At 42.0% G+C, this 5,688-nt stretch overlaps 1 long non-coding RNA gene across 1 annotated transcript; it reads right to left on the reverse strand.

Moving 5' to 3' along the window:
• Nucleotides 1–457: 457 nt before the first annotated feature.
• Nucleotides 458–1,371, reverse strand: LOC112848284 (uncharacterized). The gene is made up of 3 exons (XR_003222328.1): nt 1,170–1,371; nt 666–766; nt 458–508 (listed from the first exon to the last, which is right to left on the reverse strand). It is a non-coding gene; the product is annotated as an uncharacterized LOC112848284 (long non-coding RNA).
• Between the last annotated feature and the right edge of the window lie 4,317 nt (nt 1,372–5,688).

Raw genomic sequence — 5,688 nt, forward strand, 5'->3', positions numbered from 1 at the left:
AAGCTCCACCCAGACTCTCCTTCACCGCCAGTTCGTCAACGACCTCACTTCACCTGGACCTCCTACACCACTTACCGTCAGCGCTTCTCGGACTAGCTTTACATTCTGGAAAATACCGTGAACCTCGCCTGCCTGTCCTCCAGCCATCTCTCACCACGCAGTGGAACTCAGGTAACCCAGTCTTTGCCATTACTCAACTGGATTCTCGCCACCTCTCCCTCAAAGCTAAGCTCACCCCGACTACAAGTAAGGAAAATCAGTGATCCTCACCTTCCCCAAGTGACCTTCGCCTCCCCACCTTCCTAACCCCGCTCTCTTCTCAGATGTACCCGCTTTGCTCCATTTGCACCTGTTAATTCCCAGTTTTCCCTTAATGACCCACGTCCTGCTCTAGTAACACTTTGCAACGTATTAATCTCTGTTTTCTTCAATAAACACTGTAAAACGTACTTGCCGTCTGTTGTGGTTTTCTGCGTTGGAGTCCAGTTTTGCTGTCGGTCTGCGGCCGCTGTGACATAATTAATGAAACATTTTTATTAAGGTTGGAAGAGGAAAATTAAATAAAATACTCCTATTTTTACTTCACTTTGAGTGTACATTGTCTCATACATTCCTACATAATGTCATAATCTTATTAATTTTCTTCATTCTTTAAGAAGAAGCACCATTTGAATCCATCCATCCTCTTCTGCTTATCCGATTCAGTGGGTTCTTGGATAACATGGAGTTTGATGACTGCAGCAGTGAACTCCAAACTTTCTAATGGCTACAGCAAACAAAACAACCAGGGAGTTTTTAATGTTGTCAGTAACTGTGTAAATATCAGTCTAAAAGCACTGTGTGCTACCAGACAACATAAGTCAGTACAAACAAGCACATCTACCCTATGCTCCATATAAATATTGAGCTCGAATATCAAATCTAACCTAAGATGGCATCACCCAACACAATCCCTGAAATGTGTGCTAAATTATAATTTAACTTGTTGTTGTTGGTTTTTTTTTTTGGTTCAAATGGCTCTTTGAGGATGTCAGGACTACATACAGTAGTGTTACCTCATCATTTGTCTGAAGGTAAAGTATTCAAATTCTTTTATCAGCTTCTATGAAGATTAGAAAACTACCTTCCCACTTAGTATGCCCAATTAGTGAACACTTGATGCCACATACTTATTCTTAGTGTCAATTGAGAGTCTAAGAAGAGTTGGTGTCATGTAACAATCATCCGTGACAGAAGTGACTCCTACACCTGTACAGAGAGAGCTTAGGAGACTGGGAAAAGAAGAAAAGAAGTCGAAAGAGGTGTTAAAAAGAAATGGGAGAGGGTGAGAGGGAATGTGCACAGGGGAGAAACGGGAACGTGAGCGACAGAGTAAGGCAAAGGCAGACCAATAGAAAGTGGGAAAGTAGCAAGCCTTTGGGAATGGAAGCACTGGCACAATTTCAAGTCATGCTTATGCCATTGCTCTCACACCTTGACCTCTACTGTCGCTCCCTTGAAGTCCCTCAAGGCCTGCCAAACACTGCTCAGGGCTGTTGTAATTCACTTTGGAGCTTGGAGATAAAAAGCAAAGACAAATCCAATGGAAAATTCGTATCGGTGTTGTTTTATTCTATTGGTAGTCACAGTGGAGCAGTTGAAAACACAGTTGTGTCAACTCTTAATAGAAAACACTTTCTCCTGGGGTATTTTTACTGTAGCATCAAAAAGAAAGTAGGTGGGATATGCTCATAAATGGACCATTTCCTCCCACTTCAGCTGCTCAAAAGTGTATTACATGCATCTACTAGTACACAGTGGACACTCAGTGGACTGTTTGGGTTTTTTTCCTCTCTTTGAGTTCAAATGGAACTGGTACATATTCATTGAACTGCTGTCTAAAACAGCCCTTCTCAATCTGATCTGGCAGAAGCAGATGCCTCATTGTACACAGAGAATCAGTGAAATAAATCCCTGTAAATAGCTCCAGACTCTGAGAGACACGTTATTGCTCAGATCAAAAGAGGGCTGTCTTCCAAGTGAAACAACAGCACCTCAGATATGCTTGTTAGTCTCAGTCAGTTAAGCTGAACATACCTTTAGCTCAGTATAGTTTAGCATGATAGGTAAAGGCTTTGCATAGGTCCTGAGCAAACAATGACATGGCTGCATTTTCATATAAATGTAAGCAATTTTCTCTTTTTTGGGAGGGTGGGGAGGGGCTGCTGTGTAAAATATCACAGCAGACTCTGACAGACACGTTAGTACATTATTTATTGCTACACAATTAAAAAGTACATTTAGGTAGTTGGAGACATCAAACACCTGCTGTGGTTTACTTGTGGATATCTCTGATTCAAGCAGGCGTGAACAAATCAAATCCATTTTTTTTTTCTGAAATAGCTGCTGCAGTGATTTTGAGAGAGATCATTATGAGAGAGAACATGCTTCTGGCAATACTTTATTACATTTCCCTGCCAGTGCTCAAATAGCAAGCTAGCTGCAATAACAAAGCGCATCATGGCTGCGATTTTTGTCACCTGCGTGGCCGTAGCTCTGGGACTTTGATGTTTAAATTGTTGTGGCAACACATACACACACACTAACAAGCTAATAAGCTGAAGCAGTCCACTATTGCTGAGTCATATCCACTAACAATATTCCAAAAAGCTCTCTCTCTCTCTCCCTCCCTCTCTCTCCCCTGTTGTACCTATTTCTGCTCTAAGACAAATATGCTGAAATTCTGAATCTAATGAAGCTCTGTACTGTGTGCAGCCACAGAAGGAGGGGTAAACAATAGTGCCTTTTGTTTTTTTTACTGACTTCATAATACAAGCCACAGTTTAAATGCTAAACCAAATCATTTGCCATTTTTGAAGATGCATTATGGATTTCATTCAACAACCTAATGAGAATAATGTCGCCAGATCTCTTTTTATTGCCGTAATGCTCTGGATTCTACTCTTGTCTGCCTCCGCAGCCAAACTGAAGACGCTGAATATCGGATGTTTTGGCAGTCAAGCGCCCTTCTTTCACAACTGCATGCCTGCTTCGGGGTATAGAAAACCAAAAGTTAACGCCACTTTCACACTTTCAGATTTGCAGAAGGAAAAACAATACTGTTACAGAAGAATAGAGCTCGGACCATGGCCAGTGAAAGCAGTGCTGTTATTAATGAGATCTTATCAAGCTCAGCATATGCAAATTTGGGGGAAAGGAAAGGTGACGTTGCAAGATGACCAAATGATAACCACTCTGAAAAACAGAGAGTGGGGGTGGTGTTGGGAGGGAGGGGGGCACATAATGACCTCCCTGTGAACACTAGTTAAGAATCATTGGAGTGAAGTGGACAGAGGAGTGTTGTGAAAACCTGGGTGCCATCTAATGAGTCATCTACATGAGAGGCTGCAGCAGGGCCGGTACCTACTCACACACAGCTCCCTTCTGTCTGTTTAAGCTCATGTTGGTAGAGCATGCTTTTTTTAAGTCATAAGGGGCCAAAAAAGGCTACAGGATGCTACATCAATATGATACTCCGTGAAAAAAACAAAAGCTTTTCTAAAGGCGAAACATGCAGTTTTAAAATGTGGGTTTTGGGGATTATGAACAAAGAGAAATCTTTTAAATTAGTAGAGACTTTTAGTACCCAGCTGTAGCTATTACAGTGTGCACCTTTAGCTTTAACAATTGATTGAAAAATAGTCATTGATGTTTCTGTCCAGAGAACTGCTGCACTGTGGTCTGATCACACCAGGCAGGAGCCTCAGTGGTATTCATACATTAAATATTTTGTTTTTGAAGCTTGGTGATGTAGAGAGAGAGCCACCTTTACCAGTCACACACTTGCGAGCCAAGAAAATGCCAGAACTAGTCAACCACAACAGCTCTCCGAGCTTCTTCTCTCTGCATTGTGCAGTGTACTCTTTTCTTTGGTTTTGTTCTCAAGCGCGAGCACGATTTCATTCAATAAAAAGAACATTTTTTTCCGACGTAACAATTTGGTAATTACTGACAGCCCCAATTACACATATAACGCTCCTGAGTCAGCTCGCTGCCTTCGACTGTTGCCTGTTTACGATGGCCTTTATGTGTCTGATCCACTGAGACAAGCCCTGCAGGCAGGGTGTCAAACCCTGACCCGAGCAAACTTGCGACTACTGGTGCATATCTCCATCTGGGAGGCAGCAGCATCATGACAGCCCGACTCCATCTTCCAATAAGGAGCAATCATTCCGCATCTCAATCCTGCCCGACTGTCTGTGGAGTCTCATCATTGTGTCAATGGAATGTGCTGCTCCCACATGATTACAGGTGTGACCTTAGCCATTTCTGCAAGTCTCCACCGGGGACTTATCGACTTTCCTCATCCAAACCGTAATTGCATGATTCAACATTGCCCTCAAGTGCAAATGCAGTGAAGTGTGTTGCAGTGGATATTTTTTGTGGGCTCCTTAGTACAGTAGGGGAACCGAAGCATATGATTAAACACAGAATAAGTCCAATTTGTTATTGACTCCCCTCATTTAAGGCTAATAAAGTATTACATCACACAGGGACACGTGAACATCAAACTGCTCTGGCCGAAATGGCAGAAATGAGAAACACTGTGAAATCTAACATATCTGACACACGCACAATAGCATAGCTTCACCATCACATATGATGAAATTCCATGAAATCTATTGTATCATTGCAGCCCGGCATTTTTAAGTGCATGCATGAAAAAATCATTAGGTCTACATTATGTTCCAAATGTTTAAGGCTAAAGTGCAGCATTGACGTTGTTGACCTTTTCTACCTTTTTTCTTTACTAACAGTGTAGTCAATGAAACGCTCAGCTACTGTGCACTGGACTCAAAGTGTGAGCACAACTTTAAGTTTTGCAGAATTCACAAACACGCTAACAAGACTAGACTCTATATAAACAAAGCCTGAGGAAAATTCATCTAATGTCTGGTCACTGTGTGCCAACCTAACGCCTCTATGTGCAAAACAAAGCGTACTAAACTTGACATTGCTTTAGGCGCTGCATTTAGAGAAAGACTTTATGCTCTGAAACTCACATATTCATGAGAATAAAATACCACTGAAATGAATGCAGTCACACTTACAGTATGTGAATTATTTGGAATTATATCCTCTGCCAGTGTCTGTGCCCTTTCATGGGTGTCAAGTTGGTGGGGTTCAGTGCATGTGTACTTGCAACCTTTTGCATGTAAATCACAGCTAAGTTGTATTTGGTTTTTAAAGCATTTTGTGAATAGTAACAAAAGGTCTGCCATAGGTCTTTGTTATCCACTAAGCTCCTGCGTGCTCTCCTGTATTATGACAATGCTCTGATGACAATAAGCTGCAACAGTGCCAGCTGACAAGTCTTTCATGCAACTGTCAGTATTTCCATGCAACCAAATTTGTTTAAAACATTATTAACCTACAGCCGTGCAGTTACAGATGACAGCTCTTTTAAAGTAAAATATGCTAATATATTCCTGGGGTATAGGGTGAGTTAAAGGTAGGGAACATGCCCAGTGCTGCTGGTGTCTTGTGGTGATCAAAGCATTACACAGACAGGGAGCATCGCTCCCCTGCGGGCCAAGTAAATTCACCATTACTGGTGTTGCATATGCAATAAGTCCAAGCCGCTCCCACTTAGACCCTTTTATCAAGCATTTTATGGGACAAATGTCTGGGCACCCAGGGTTCAGTCTG

The sequence above is a fragment of the Oreochromis niloticus genome, linkage group LG11 (assembly GCF_001858045.2).
Source record: "Oreochromis niloticus isolate F11D_XX linkage group LG11, O_niloticus_UMD_NMBU, whole genome shotgun sequence".
Lineage (NCBI taxonomy): Eukaryota > Metazoa > Chordata > Actinopteri > Cichliformes > Cichlidae > Oreochromis > Oreochromis niloticus.